This window comes from Panicum virgatum, chromosome 4N (genome assembly GCF_016808335.1).
Source record: "Panicum virgatum strain AP13 chromosome 4N, P.virgatum_v5, whole genome shotgun sequence".
Lineage (NCBI taxonomy): Eukaryota > Viridiplantae > Streptophyta > Magnoliopsida > Poales > Poaceae > Panicum > Panicum virgatum.
The window spans coordinates 45801396-45818263 of record NC_053148.1 but is presented as its reverse complement, the minus strand read 5'-3'; the positions used below and the strand labels follow the sequence as shown (position 1 = coordinate 45818263).

Genomic DNA, 16868 nt, shown 5'->3' with positions numbered 1-16868 from the left:
GCAGGTGTTGTTCATGTTCCGCCTCATTCTTGGAATAGATCAGAATGTCGTCAATAAAAACCACGACAAACTTGTCAAGTTCCGGCATGAATACCGAGTTCATGAGATACATGAAATAAGCTGGAGCATTGGTGAGACCGAAAGACATAACCAAATATTCATAGAGGCCATATCTGGTTGAGAAAGCGGTCTTGGGAATATCACAAGGCCGGATCTTAATTTGATGATATCCCGAACGAAGATCAATCTTGGAGAAGATCTTTTCTCTAGCCAACTGATCAAACAGTACATCAATGCGGGGAAGTGAATATTTATTTTTAATGGTCACTGCATTGAGAGGCCGGTAGTCAACACATAACCTCAGACTGTCATCCTTCTTCTTTACGAACAATGCTGGACAGCCCCAAGGTGAAGCACATGGGCGAATAAAACCCTTGTCCAAAAGTTCTTGCAGCTAGATTTTTAGCTCAGCCAATTCTTTAGCGGCATTCGGTACGGTCTTTTTGAAATAGGTGCTGTACCAGGCTGTATTTCAATAACAAATTCAATATCCTGATCGGGTGGCATACCAGGCAAGTCGTCCGGAAAAACATCTGCATATTCACGGACTACAGAAATATCTTCGAGACGAATATCTTTCATGGCATAGGCACAAGAGTTGTTGCATGGGTGATGAGGTAAATATAGGACCGAATGACCATGAGTTGGAGAAGTTATTTCAACGGCTCGGGAAGAGATATCTAACAATACCCCATGTCTTTTCATCCAATCCATTCCCAGAATAATATCCATACCTTCTAGTGGCAATAAGATTAACGTGGTAGGAATGATTTTACTACCCAAACTAAGTGGTGCTGTTCTAACGACTTGGTTGGATGCTACTTTACCACCAGGACTAGATATCATGTAAGAACCTTTGGTGTGACAAAAATCTAACCCAACTTTTGCTCCAGATTTAGAACTAATGAAGCTATGAGATGCACCAGAATCGAATAAGATAACTGCGGGGTGATGGTTTATAGAGAATGTACCCGACATAATTGGTGCTCCTTCGGGAAGTTCAGCAAGATTGGTGATGTTAAGTCGGCCCTGCCTGACTTGAATGGTTTGTTTCTTGCCCTTGTTCTGATCATTTCTGCGAGAAGCCTGCCCTTGAGATTGTCCCGCCTGGGGGCACATCTTGGCAAAGTGATCCGGACTCCCACATTTGAAACAGCGGTTATTATTGTCAGGGCGAGCGGCTTGCTGAGTATTCGGCCTAGGGCCGGTCTGCTGTTGCTGAGGTGCAAATCAAGCTTGCTGAGGAAACCCGAATTGAGTCTGCTGCTGCTGCTGAGGAGGACGAATAACCCAATGCCCTGGTTGAGGGGCCTTCTGAGAGGGTGCAGGTGGGTTATTCTGCACATGGCGATACCTCGGTGCAGAGGCATTCGAGGGTCCAGCAGGTGCCTTGCGCTTCTTTTCAGCATGATGGGCCATAATAAGATCCTCCTGAGTGATGGCAAGATTCACCAGATCATTGAAAGAATCCGCTCTCACAAGATTTAATCTTTCCTGAAGCTTGGTACCAAGGCCTCGACGGAAGCGTTCACGCTTCTTAGCGTCGGTATCAACATGATGACCAGCATACTGACACAAGTGGTTGAATGCCTGAGCATACTGCAATACAGTACGAGTACCTTGAGTTAATGCCAAGAACTCGTTGAGCTTACGGTCAAGAAGTCCAGCTGGAATATGGTGAGCCCGAAAAGCTATTTGGAACTCATTCCAATTCACCACATGATTAGCCGGTAACATCCCATGGTAATGATCCCACCACATACGAGCTGATCCGCGAAGCTGCTACGCGGCGTAGCGAGTCTTGTTCTCTTCCGAACAAGGAGTAGCCAATAGAGAAAACTTGGACTCGATTGTGCGAATCCAAGCGTCCGCGTCCAGAGGCTCATCCGCTTTAGTGAACAGCGGAGGCTGAGTACTTAGGAAATCTTGGTAGCTCGCTTCTTGTGCTTGATGAGCATGATGCCCACCCCGCGGTTGTTGCTGAGATTGAACCAACTGCCGCAAAATTTCCGTCTGGGCAGCAAGAACCTCAGCGATACCCACTGGTGGAGGAGGTGGAGGTGGATCGCCATTCCCCCCGGCTCCAAAACCACTAGGGGTGCCTCGAGTTGATCCAACCATCTGAAATGTGAGTACTTTTGCATTAGGCTCAACATTATCATCATTTCAATGGAACATACAACTCAAAATGACATGGGAGTAATAGGAATCGCTTAAATCATGTTGTGCAGGAAAACCGGTGATACGAAATTGCGCATAACTGGAGTTATGTACATGATATAAACTTGAAACTTTCACAGGAGATAAATAATTTCATGAGTTACAACTTTGGTAGTCATCACAAAGTCAGATTCCCAGAGTAGGTTAGTCGAAAAATTCATTTACTCCTCCTCTGGTTTTTCTGTTTTACAGAAAACAGAGCTTCTGTAATTTGTGATTATCTCCTGCGATACAAATCCGTTGGAGCTGAAATTTTGTGAGCATTTCCATGATGAAATTTGGAACAACTTTGGTATTCAACTCAGGAGCTAATTCAAAAAGGAAAAGAGGATAAAAACTCGAACTAGCTGCTGCATTCAGCTTTTCACAGATCACCGATATTTCACATTAGTAGCATTAGAGGTGCATTACATTCATCATCCTCTCATTTCTACTTACTCCTAACATCAGTACTAAGGGGGTTACTCAACTCTAAGTTAGCCTAGTAGCCATGATCCAAAAGTAGGCTACACTAAGAGGAGTCTACAAAAGCTAAGTAAACAGCGCCTCGGTCTACATATTGACCGATGCCTCACTCGCTGCAGGAGTGTGAACCTCCACTGGTGCGGGCTGCGGCGCCTGGTCCTCGGAGTCCATCTCCGAGACGCCCTAGATCCCCTGGGGCTCCTCCTCACCGCCCACATGCATCTCGTCGGGTGGTACGTGAAGGGCATCCTGCGAGTGCCGTATCTCGTGGAGCTGCGCCTGGGCCTCGTCCAAGTCAAGCTGAAGGTCGTGAAACTGGTCCTCCAGGAAGTTGATCGTAGCGTCACGATCCATCACCGTGTCCTGAAGCTCGTGAACCTGGCCGTGGAGCTGGGCGATAAGAGCTGCCTTGCTCTCAAGCTCGGCACTAGCCTCCTGAAGCTGCTCGTCTCTCAGCTGGACAGTTAAGTGCAAGGCCTGAGCCTGGTCCACCAACTGAGCAACGGCGTAACTCTGGTACGTGTGAAGTCTGTAGAGACCATCCAAGCACATCGCTGTCGTCCAAAGTGCCCCGACCGGGTCGAGGGTAGCGACCACGTCCACGTGTGCCATCCGGTCAAGCCAAAGCGGGTCTGTCGGGTCGGGTGCAGGGAACAACCCGAACGCGGTCAGAACCACCTCCAGAGGGTGCGAAGAGCAAAAAGTAGTCATCGCCCTCATGGCGGTAAGCTCCCAAGTGTCCAGCAGATAGTGACCGACCATCTGAGTCACGATCGGCTCCCACCCGTTGAGCGGGTGCTGCGGAATCACCATCGTCACACTGCAGCGACGAACTCCGTCCTCTGCAAACTCGTGGCCATCGTAAGTCGGTGGCTGGAGGTAACCGGCTGCACTCAAAAGCTCCCAAAGACAGCGAGGAAATCCATCCCAGTGCAAGCAAGCGGAGTGCACGTGCCCCTGTGCGTCAACAACCAGCAGCTCTTCCATCTGTCCCAACAAAAGACTGATGGATCAGCTGATGGTAAACAAGGAATAGCTGATTCTGGACAGTGAAAGAAATTGCCAAAATGATAGATAATATGCTCCGAAAATTCTCAAAAATTTACAAAAGATCCCTATGGTAATAAGGAACGATTCATCTAGTCATCACTGAGATCAATTCGGACTCCAGGGGTTATTATGCTCAAGTTTTCAGAGTGACGTCAACCAGGAAAACTGGGTGTCCAGAGAGGGTGTATTTTGACCATAACTCTCAAACCAGTTGTCTAAAATAATTCAAATTTTGATGGTAAGTTAATTTCATGTTAAACTATTGTTCAATTGCGCAACTTATGAAGGTCGAAAAATTTTAGTTGTACAGACTGTTCAGAGTTGACAGTTTTACACAGGGTTGATCTAAAATCACAAATACCCAGCTAGAAGGCTTCAAAAATTCTCAAACTTTTACAAGAGTTTGATAACTTAGGGAAAATCATTTCGTTTTACTACCTCAAGTTGATCTGAGTAATTTAGCAGAGAGTTAAAATTCGTGGAAACCAATTTCCCTGAATTGCAGACTATCTAGAGGTTCCTTAGGATAGGGTTTTAGCCGATTTGATTGCGATTTCTTCCAAAGATTTCTTTGCTGACAATTTTGAGGATGAATGCAGAACCTATCCGTCCTCACCAAGGAAAAGAATTGCCAAGTAACCTTGGTCTTACGCAATCGACTTTGGTGTCATACATATTACGTCTCTCACTATATAACTACTCGATAAAGTTAGATAGCCTAGGATTCGATTTCGAGTTAGCGTACCGGCAGAAAATTGACAATATATAAATTGAACCTTCCGTGCCAGCACTCATGAAAGTGTTCCCATACATTACCGATCACTATAGAACCGGCATCCATACAATTACCACCGTATGGACAATGTTTGAGCATACGTTATCGAAACAACGTATTGACTGAGTACCGTCTTTGTCGGGGAATTGAGTTCCAACTTAGAACCATTACTCCCCATATAATCAACCAAAGTTGGTATATGGGCAGCAGCTCAAGTAGGCCACTTCTTGAGCTCCAGCGTTCGGCTCGCATCACCGACGGGAAGGTCAGACTCCCTCAGCTGACTGAGTAAGCATACCTCCTCGGCGATGATGTAATTGCAGAATTTAAATTACATAATTTAATTGCTGAAAAGTAATGTGCTGGAAGTTAGCCATACAAAATAAGCCACCTGATAATACCCATAAGATTCCCTAGGGCTTTACGTCCTAGACTTGTCCATGGAGATCCTAAACTCTTCAAAAAAAAACTTTAGTAGTTCAGAAGTCAAGTTTTAATTTGTTGTTTTGAAAACTAAGGCTGTCATCTCTGGTAGGCTGCCTGCGAACTCTGATACCAGGTGTGGCGGAACCACCCAAAACTACTGGGCCCGGGTGCACTGATCTTTGTTGCTAAGCAACTCTGACCCAAATTAGCACTCACCGATAGTTCCTCGAGTGAAGCCTCGATAAAAGCCACGCTATTCCAGGATCAACAGACAACACTCACACGAAGGTGAGCCCAGAGATTACAACATAGAACATTTCATACATCTCAGAGTGATTACAGCGGAAAGGAAATTTATTACAAACCATGTTCAAAGTAGCGAAATACTACAGAGTTCCAAACTACACAAATTATTCAAGTGTTAAAGTCTCAGCGGAAGCAATAAAACATCTAACGAAAGGAAGTGACGTATCGATAAAGCCCATACGAAACTCATCACTCAGCGGGAGGGTGGTCAACACCAGCTGAGGGGCCATCCCACTCAACAGACCAGCCAGGAGGCAAGGTACACGGCCAAGTAAGACTCGCAAACAGATCTTCGAAGTTAGTACCTGAAAAACAGTGCCACAAGCAAGGCTGAGTATACTAATACTCAGCAAGACTTACCCGTTACCGGATATAACATAGTCCGATAACTAGACATGCAAGGCTTTTTGGTCAGTGGGGTTTGTTTTGCCAAAACCACCACTAAGAGTTGATCCTTATTTTCAGATTTTATTTAGCCATTTTCTAGTTCGATTAACCATCTAAACTTTGCCTCTAACTCTACACAAACATGGTAGAGCAATCATTTAATCAACCAGCAGTATTATCATCATCATGTTCCACTTGTTACTCTATGTGACCGAAAACATTAAGCAATCTCATGCCGTGAGAGGCGGACGATTCCGAATCGAATTTCAACCTGGCCAGGGGAACCTAACACACACGCATGGGGATCGATGCCGCTTTCGCCCACGCAACTTTTCCCCTTTCTTTCCAGTCCATGGATCCGGGTCACCCTCCCCGACTACAGAGTCCGACCACTCTGCACCCGTACGTCCGGACAAAAATAAAACCTACTTCTACCAAGAGGGTGAAGGGTCGTTCCACTCGCCGGTCCAATCAGGTACTTAAGCTTACCGATTACTATATTTCTCGGCATGTGGCTAGTACTTTCAAACACTTAACGAAATGAGCCACACACCGCGACCTTAGCCATTTTTCATACACCAGCGGGGTATCACAACTACACAACCCCGCCCGTTGTCCTTATATTTCAGCAGGAATTTAAAGTCAGTAAGATTCCTATTTGTTCGCGAGAGGCAGGAAACCCCTCGACTTCTACCGTACCTAATTAGCATGGCAACTAGTCGATACAATGATCCGGGTGTCACACATAGGTACCAAGGAATCATGCATCTAAGGTTTTCAATCAACGCCTAGAAAACTTAAATGCAGAAATAAACTTAATACAACACATTGTAAAATAGCTAAATGAATAAAAACTCAGAAATTAGTGGGATTTTGCACCAGGGCTTGCCTTCTTGGGAACTGTCAGGTAGAAAAACCTCTGGGGCTTGGCCCGGGTCTTGAGATAAGTTAGCACAGTTTAGGATAACCTCCTGATCAACACGAGAGTTTGCGGGCACCAGTTCGTATTCTCCGTCCGCGAGATTAACCGTTTCTATATGCAATGCAAGATTAGGAGTTATTCATGAATACTATTTCTTTCCTTCACGATAAAGTTATAGTTCAACAAAAGTTAATTCAGTGATGATCTCAACATTTCATTTCATGGGCAGACATTTATGGAGTAGTAAACACAACTATGTTTCTTCATGAATGAGTGTGGGGTTTGGTTTTCATTTCTATCATTAAAACATAGCATGCCTTCACTATTTTATAACAACAAATTTACTCATGAGCTAGTGATGAAAAATTAAAGTAACACAGATTAGATACTCTAGCATCTATGGCATAAATTTTAGCATCTAACTATAAAGCAATTAACCATAACAAACATGTAAGTAGATTACTCTAGTTACTTCATCTATTTGCACAGAACGTTTGACAGGGGTTCTGGTGCTACAAATTTTACGGGAGCATCTACAAAGCATCTACTAAGCACTGAAATTTATCCAGATTTTATACACTTATTCAGTAGAGGTGACAAAATGAACAAATTCAGCAAGCTATTAAATAAGATTAATTCTACAGAGAGCTATACTAGGGATATGATTCTCAAATTTTTACCAAAGCCTTGTCATGAGCTAAAAATTTTCCACAAAAATTATCAAGCTTCATATCATCAAGATAAATTAGTTATGCAGTTAACTTATCATGAGTTATCATAAATTTTTCAAGGTTCATTTGATCAGTAATGCATGTGAAATTTTTATTATAGCGTTTACAAACTTTAACTAAGAACATATCCAAAAATAATGACCAGATGTCGCATAGTTTACTCAGAACAAAAATAGTAAATCTAACCATGAGATACTAAGCATGATTTTTAACTAATGTAATACTCAGTAACTATAGCTCAAAATTTGTAGACAGTATCACAGAACCAAAATGAGACTTCAGAAATAAATATAGATTTTTCTGAGCATAAAAACTATATAAGATGAATTAAGTTGATTAAATAAGCATTAATCATGGTATATAGCAAATGAACTCTAATAAATCTGAACATTCTGGATTAACCAAGTTCCTGTTACACATGCATGCAGTAAAAATTCCAGAGCAAGTTTATGTATATGTTTTTCAGTATTAAATCATGAAAGTTAACAATAGATTAGAGAATCTTGATTATTCCATCATGATAACTATTTTGGTTGGGTGCCCTCTTTTTACTGTGATCTTAAAATTCCATCAGTGATAACATATTCAAAAATCAAGGTCGTTTGTTGAGTGGAACTTCCTGAACATGCATGAGTTGATTTTCCTATTCTTTTTCCTAGATTTAATTTGGTAGATTTTCTGCAGATTTCACTGTTACAAAACTTGTATATCTTGTTACAAGGATTCCAGATCAGTTGAGTTTGCATTTTTATGATTTTTTGTGATTTTTTCTGCATTTTAGAAGTTCACTGGCATACACTGAAAATCTTGCAAACACACCCTTGAGCGAAAAAAATAAATTACAACCGGGTCCTTCACCGGCCTTCTCCGTCGTTGCATCTTACCTGTGGTGTTCTGCTAGGCAGGGCTTACCGGGGCTGCAACGGGGAGGCGCGTGAGAGAGAGGAGGTCGAGGAACACCTACCCAGGTCGGCGTTCGAGTGCACGGTGACCGAAAGTAAGCTCGTCGGCGTTAATGGCGGAGGTGAAGTTCGGGTCGCCGGCGTTGTAGGCGAAGAAGGGCTCGGGGTAGAGGAACGTCGCATGCACGAGCACCGCGAGAGTGTGAGGAAGCTCCTGGGGTAGCTCTCGTGCACGGTCTCCCTCTGGGTTGGCCGGTCCGCGGTGAGCCCGAGCTCGACGGCGGCGACGCAGAAAGGGAATTGCAATGGGGAAGGGTTTGGGTTCGATTCCGCACAACGGGAGCTTAACTGGGGTGTGGCGAAGCTGCTGGGGTGGATGGATGGAGCAATGCGGGGCTGTGGTGGCCGGTTCGCGCGAGCTAGATCTCGCCGGCCATGGCGGACGTCGGAAGGAGGGAGAAAGAGGGGAAGTCTCGCGACGGCGGGGCTCTGGGGCTACTTATAGGCAGGAGGGCAACTGGGCGAGGGTAGTGGCGTCTGGGGAGGGTTGATTTGGTCCTGGGCGTCTCGACGGCGGGCTGGCGGAGTGAGCAGCGGCGCTGCGCATGGCGGGGCGGCGTGGCAGCTTGGGAGGGCCTCAGGGACGCGTGCTAGCGTGGGAAGATGCCAAGGGGCAGGCCAGGTGGCGCTAGAGGGCTTCCCTAGTCCACTTGGCCACGGACGCGCCGTGGACGAGGTCCACTGGCGGCGTACGGCGGGCGAAACAGAGCATCCGGGAGGAGAGAGATGGAGGTGAGGGCCTTTTTGTGATTTTTAAAAATTCGGGGACCTCTCGGTAAACTAAAAATATCTCCTACTTAGAAGGTTCAAACGAAAAAGTGTTGAATACCAATTTTGCATAACTTTTCAACATCTACAACTGTTGTGTTATGCAAATTTTCATTTGAAACTCGCATTTTAAACTATTTGTAAATTTTCAAACTTGCACAAAAGGGTTTTGGTTTTATTCAGTTTTTGGGTTATTTTTTGCTGAAGTTCAATTGAGCACATGTCAATTGATGTACCTCTCATGAGCCAACTTAATTTTTGTGCACAATTTTGGATTGAATTATGAGTAGCTTTTCACTCCTTTTTCTTTCTCCTCAATTTATTTTGTGTACTTTGACTTTTATTTGACCTCTCCTCTTTTAATTAATTCCCACCTTTTTCTTTTAAGTTTTAATTGGGTACAGTGATCTGTATTTAAGTGCACTGACACCAGAGGTGTCACACAAAGTCTCTGGCTGACGAGTACATCCTGAGCGATGTAACTGCTGCTGTGGCTCCCCCTGAGCATAAGGATCCCTGATCCTGAGTGAACCCTGCCTGTCCGCTGCATCTGCAACTGCCTCTGCCCTCTCTCGCTCTCGGTCCTCACGTGTGCGCTTCTTCTTTTGCTGCACAACTTGCTTGCCCTTGCCCTTTTTGTCGCCTGCCATCTGTCACAGAAAATTGGTGGAAGATTGTAGATTTAAGACAGGGAATTATGGATATACGAGATGTACACTAGAGGTAAGAATATTCTTAAGCAAAGAGTGGAGCGATATGAGCCTAAGATCTGAACTCTAGTGGGTGAAGCACACTGATTTTGATTAACACGAGAAGGCAAGTGTGCGTGAGTGTGTGGGCAAAGCAGGAGCTATATGCGAACATGTGTAAGAGCAAGGATATCATATATGAAAAGGTGTGTAAAAGATGTGAAAAAGAAGGTGCATCACATGCAGTGAAAGTTCAGGATTATACCCATGAGGATTAGAAGCGAACCCAAGTTAAAATCGACGAAAGTAGTCTTTGAGACAAATTGTCGAACACCAGACAGTCGCCTGAGCAGGGGATGGAAACAGAGGAGCTCGGGCTGGATTCTCATGCGTGGGAGTCTGGGAAGGGTAGCTCATGCAGAGAGGAACCAGGGCACGTAGAGGAGACGCAGCAGTGGTGGCGACTGGCTGCGCAGCGCGTGAGTGGCAGCGCGCGGGTGCGGGCACAGCTGGCGTGGTCGTGAAGCGCGGGCGTGGCGCGGCAGAGCAGAGCTACTGCAGCGGTGGCGGCGTGCGGGCGGCGGAGCTATGCGCGAGTGGCGGCGGAGCTGCGTGCGAGCGACGGCGCAGGAGTGGGGCAGGACGGCGGCGCAGCGGCTGTTTCGTTTTGGAGAGGACGAAGGGGTGCGTAAGACTGACGAGTGGGGGCCGCAAGGAATATAAGAGAAATGGTGCATGCGGACCCGCAAACCCTGGGCATCGGAACGACCGATGGTGCTGAGATTTAAGCATCGGTGTATGCGTCGGTTTAAGCTTGACCAGATTTGAGAGAGTTTGAACACGGACAACTGAGGGGCATCAGAAGATCCGCAGGCGAGGCATCGGAGTATCCGGTGGGCGTCGGTGCAATGGCCGGAATATGTTCCAGAGACGTTGCAAGGGCCAAAGTACGACACAGTAGCACCGGAAGAACCGATGCAGGGGCGTCGGTTCATCCGCCAACCATCGGATGCACCGGCGGTCGTCGGTTTAACGGTCGGAGTTTTGTTCAGAGATGATGCAGAAAATGAGCCACGAAGACTTAAGTACCGGTTGAACCGATGCAGGAGAAAACAGGGCGTCGGTTTAACCGGTGGTTAAGGAAATTTCCTGCTGAACTACAAACTCTACTTCTGATCCAAATATCCAAAACCAAGGCCATAAAAGCTCCATTTGGACCATTTTCGAGAGACAACCTCACCCCTCAAACATTCATACATATAGTGCTCGCAACCTTTTACATAAACATAGGCAAATTAAGATCCAAGCGAGGTTTAAACACAAAAAAAACCAAATGTATGAGCCACTTTGCCTATGAACTTAGAGATTGAAACTTTAAGTTCGATAGGACGTGGCACAATAGGCATGAAACCATATAGAGTTGATATATCATATTTAGCATGAATATCTTTCTTGAAGTGTGATTTGCTCCCTTGTGATGCTACTAACGTGATGCAATGCTAATGCAAAGCGAAGAATTAAACATGGATGCATTCTATATGACAAGCATATGCATTGCAAGAATTTAAATCTATCTTGTCAAGTTTGAACCATTGGCAAACTTCTTCATGATGAACCATTCTTCATGCCATGAGTGAAATCGAAGACCACCGGCTCATGCAAGACCCACGTTCATCACTATCTTGACAAGGTTACACAAGCCCCTATCATTTGTACAAATGAAATGCATCTATATGACAAGGCAATTACATGACATTAGAAGCATCTAGAATGTTAAGCTCACTTCGCAACCTACAAAAGGTACTCTCATCTAGAGGTTTGGTGAAGATATCCGCCAATTGATCTTCGGAACGAACACAACAAAGTAGCATCTCATTCCTTGCCACATGATCTCTTAGAAAGTGATGGCGAATATCTATGTGCTTGGTGCGAGAGTGTTGAACCGGGTTATTAGCAATTTTAACGGCACTCTCGTTATCACAAAGGAGCGGGATCCTATCTAATACTACACCATAGTCCAAGAGGCTTTGCTTCAAGTAGAGGATTTGAGCACAACAAGCCCCGGCGGCAATATATTCCGCCTCCGCGGTTGACAAGTCCACGGAATTTTGTTTCTTTGACGACCAAGAGACTAAGGAACGCCCTAGCAAGTGGCACCCACCTGATGTACTCTTGCGATCCACACGACATCTGGCAAAGTCCGAATCCGAGTATCCCAAGAGTGTAAAACTAGCACCTTTGGGGTACCACAAGCCTATGCTAGGCGTATGCTTGAGATATCTAAGGATCCGCTTAACGGCACTAAGGTGTGATTCCTTAGGATTAGCTTGAAAGTGGGCACACATGCATACACTAAACATGATATCGGGCCAAGATGCGGTTAGGTAAAGAAGTAACCCAATCATGGAACGATAGAGAGTTTGGTAAACCGATTTACCTCCCTCATCCAAGTCAAGATGTCCATTAGTTGGCATTGGAGTCTTGATCGGCTTGCAATCATCCATCTTGATTTTTTGAGAATATCCTTTGTATACTTTTCTTGATGGATGAACCTTTCCTTCAATTGCTTGATTTGAAACCCAAGGAAGAAATTGAGCTCACCGATCATGGACATCTCAAATTCCCTAGCCATCATTTCTCCAAATTCTTTGCAAAGAGTGGGGTTAGTTGAACCAAAAATGGTATCATCAACATAGATTTGACATATGAATAGCTCTTCATTGATGATTCTTGTGAATAGAGTTGTATCCACCCTCCCGATCTTGAAGCCCTTGTTGAGAAGGAAGTCACGAAGGCATTCATACCAAGCCCTTGGCGCTTGCTTGAGCCCGTAGAGCGCCTTGTGCAACCTATAAACATGATTAGGATATCTAGGGTCCTCAAACCTGGGAGGTTGTTTCACAAACACCAACTCATTAATAAAGCCATTTAAGAACGCACTCTTCACATCCATTTGAAAGAGTTTCATGTTGTGATGTGAAGCATACATTAAAAGGATACGTATGGCTTCAAGTCTTGTAATGGGGGCAAATGTTTCACCAAAATCCAACCCTTCAACTTGTGCAAAGCCCTTTGCCACAAGTCTTGTCTTGTTGCGAATCACTACACCATGCTCATATTGTTTGTTGCGGAAGACCCACTTAGTACCAATGACATTCTTATCTTGAGGACGTTCTTCAAGAACCCAAACTTCATTGCGGGTGAAGTTGTTGAGCTCTTCTTGCATGGCCATCACCCAATCCGGGTCCTCAAGAGCTTCATCTATATTTGTGGGTTCCAGACAAGAAACAAACGAGTAATGTTCACAAAAAGAGGCATATTGACGTCTACGAGTTTTTACTCCACCGGAGGGGTCACCCATGACCAAGTCAATGGGATGATTTCTTGAAGTTCTTGTAAGCCTCTATTGTGCTTGAGACGTTGATTCTTCTAGTGGTTCGCCATCTTGATCTTGATCTTGGGCTTGTTCACTTGTGATGTGCGTGTCATCAAATGGAAGTTATTCTTCAACCACTTGTTCATCTTGGGTGTCATGAGGAGGATGTGAGGTGCCATCTTCTTCATCGGATGACTCATCATGGTGATGTGGTGGTGTAGACTTGCCTTCATCCTTTGAGTCATCCTTGGAAGTGACTTCAACTTGAGTGGATAAGACTTGTAGCTCTTCTACCTCCTCCTTTGGCTTGACTTGCCCAATAGCAATGTTCTTCATGACTTCTTGAAGTGGTTCATCACCTACATCATTACAAGAGAAAACTTCCCCTTGGGAGCCATTAGTCTCATCAAACTCCACATCACAACTTTCTTCAATCTTGCTAGTAGCACTATTGAATACTCGATATGCTTTGGAGTTTGATAAATAACCAACAAGAAAACCAACATCACATCTACTTTCAAACTTGCCTAGGTGCTTTCTTTTCTTGAATATGTAGCATTTGCAACCAAACACCCGAAAGTAGAAGATGTTGGGCTTCCTCCCAATGAGAAGCTCAGAGGGTGTCTTTCCCAAGAAGCGGTGGAGATAAACTCGGTTGGATGCATGGCATGCGGTATTGATGGCTTCCGTCCAAAATCTTTGTGACATACCATAGTCATCCAACATTGCTCTTACAAGAGTGATTAATGTCTTGTTCTTCCTCTCCACCACTCCATTTTATTGGGGTGTGTATGTTGATGAAAACTCATGCTTGATCCCCATGTCGTTGCAAAGCTCTTCAACTTGAGTGTTCCTAAACTCCGTGCTATTGTCACTCCGGACCTTCACAACACTGGACTCAAATTCATTTTGAGCTTGCTTGACAAAAATCTTGAAGATCCCCATAGTCTTGTTCTTGTCCTCTAAAAAGAAAGTCCAAGTATATCTAGAGTAATCATCAACAATTACAAGATAGTAGAGATTACCGCCAAGACTTTCGTAGGTGGTTGGCCCAAAGAGATCCATGTGTAGTAGCTCCAAGCTTCTTGATGTTGACAAATAAGCCTTCATGGGATGTGATGATGCAAATTGCTTTCTGGCTTGACAAGCACTACACAATTTGTTTTTGTTAAAAGTAACATCTTTGACACCAACGACCATACCTCGTTTGAAGGCCTTCTTGAGTTGGCTCATGCCAATATGAGCAATAAGGCGATGCCAAAGCCAACCCATGGAGTTCTTGGAGAAGAGACATGTCGCCAAGCTTGCATCATTATATGAGAAATCAACAAGATAAATGTTACCATGTCGAAATCCTTTGAATATTAAGCTCTTGTCCTCCTTGCTTGTCACTACAACCTCACTATCACTAAAGGTGCATATTAGTCCTAAATCACAAAGTTGAGAAATAGATAACAAATTGAAACTAATCGACTCAACAAGCAACACATTAGAGATAGAAATATCCTTGGTAATGGCTACCTTACCCAAACCTACCACTTTTCTTTTTGAGTTATCACCAAAGATGACATGTTCATGATCGTCCACTTCTTCATCTAGTGAGGTGAACATCTTTACATAGCCAGTCATGTGTTGTGTACATCCGCTATCAAGCACCCAATGCTTGCCACCGCCTTTGTAGTTCACATACACACAAATGAATCACTTTTGAAGTTTGGGAACCCAAGCAAGTTTGGGTCCTTTGACATGAGTTACTAAAGCTTTAGGAACCCATAGTTGGTGTGGTAGCTTTCCCTTTATGTGAGTGCCAATGAATTTTGCCTCAACCTTGCCACTTTTAAACTTGCATAACAAGAAATGATGTTCATTGAATTGAGACCTGTAATTTGGAGGCAAGGTAGGAAGTGGGCGAGTAGGAATTGGACACTCCCTTGTATGATGCCCGGTGATTTGACAATATTGGCAATATGAGCCAACTTCCTTGTTGAAGCATGCCTTGAGCTCCGGTGACTTGGGACAATTTTCCAGAGGCTTAGGAAATGATCCAAGTCCATTTGTCCCAAAGTGCCTTGCATTGTAGAAGAGAATCTTCTTATGCAAGTATTCTCCCCTTATCACATTGAACATGCATTTGATCATGCTTTCAAGTTCCTCCTCAAGTTGTTTCTCCCTATCAAGATTAGTCTTTGAACAAGAAGGAGAAGTATGATGACAAGTAGTAGAGTGAGGCAACTCCACAAGATCATCACAAGAAGTAGATATATTGACTTTGATGACTTCCTTTTGAGTTTCTTTTAGTTCTTCATCTAAGGCATCAAAGGCAAGGTCAAGTTCTTGATACTTCATACTTAAGTTGGAATAATCAAGCTTAAGTTTCTTGTTGCATGAAGTAAGTAACTTATTAAGCACAACTACTTCCTCATGTTTAACATTTAATTCATTATGCTTAGCAAGTAACTTGTCATGCTCATCTCTAAGTTGCTTGCTAGAAACAATACATGTATCATGAGTTTCTACTACCTCATTGTGTCTAATAAGCAACTCATTATTCGAGGCCTTAAGCTTTGCATATTCATTTTCAAGAACTTTGCATTTAGATTTGTACTTCTTGATCACTTGTTAGTACTCATCTAGAATGTTTTGCACTTCATTAGGAGATAAGCCATATTCACTTTCTTCACTAGAGGAGTCGTCATCATCACTCACCTTGGAGTTACCTCTTGCCATGAAGCACATGGGTGGTGGAGGTAGCAGTGCCTCATCACCATCACCATCATCATTATGCATGGCAATCCCCACAATCTTTTTCTTGGATTCTTCATCACTTGAGTCATCACTTGAGGATTCACCATCCGTGATCCATTCTTCAAGAAAAGCCTTGACCTTCTCTCTTCTTGTGAAAGACCCTTTCTTCTTGTGGTCCTTCTTCTCATGACTTTTCTTTGATGTCTTGTGTTGATTGTCATCATCTTCTTGTTTCTTGTTGAGCTTTGAAGGCTCCGGACAATCATATGAGAGGTGGCCATATTTGCCACAATTGTAGCATATTTTCTTGACATTGTCCTTACTTTTCCGGGTATGAAACTTGTTTTTCTTGGGGTCATAGTTGTACCCTCTCTTGTTCAACCTTGACATCATCTTGGAGGTCTTCCTCATGAGAAGTGCTAGCTCAACATCACCATCTTCATCACTTGAATCTTTGTTAGCTTCATCCTCACTTGAGTTTGGTGATGGAACTTTGCACTTGTTCTTTTTCTTGGACTTATGATCACTCTTAGCTTTGAGTGCAAGATCTTTCTTGTCTTGCGGTGGATCAACTTCTCCCAAGAGGAACATCTCATGAGACCGAATCTTCCCAACAACATCACTCACTTCAAGTATTTCAAGATCCATCTCATAGAGCAATGAGGTGACGATGTTGTACTTAGTCTTGTGTAGACAATGAAGGATCTTCCGGATGATGTCACAAGTAGACAAAGGAGAAATCTCAAGAGCATTAATGTCCTCAATAAGCACATTCAATCGAGCATACATTTGTTCAACCAACTCATTTGGAAGCATTTTCAATTCATTGAGTTTTTCCTTAAGCACTTGATATTTTTCTTCACGAAGCTTCTTAGAACCAACATAGATAGCTTCAAGAGCTTTCCAAATTTCGTAAGAGGTCTTTTTGCTGTGAACACGAGCAAAAATCTCCTCACTAAGAGCATCAAACAAAGTATACTTTGCTC

The 16868-nt window shown here is 43.9% G+C and overlaps 1 long non-coding RNA gene across 5 annotated transcripts in view; it reads right to left on the bottom strand.

Annotated features, from left to right (window-relative positions):
* Positions 1-5545: 5545 nt before the first annotated feature.
* Positions 5546-16868, bottom strand: part of LOC120671641 — a 33153-nt gene continuing 21830 nt past the window's right edge. For 2 of the 5 annotated variants that reach the window (XR_005673739.1, XR_005673741.1), the window contains exon 5: positions 6201-6722. This is a non-coding gene — a long non-coding RNA (uncharacterized LOC120671641). Of the gene's footprint in view, positions 5608-6200; positions 6723-16868 lie in introns of those variants that run through there. The other 3 variants (XR_005673738.1, XR_005673737.1, XR_005673740.1) reach the window with 3 other exon arrangements.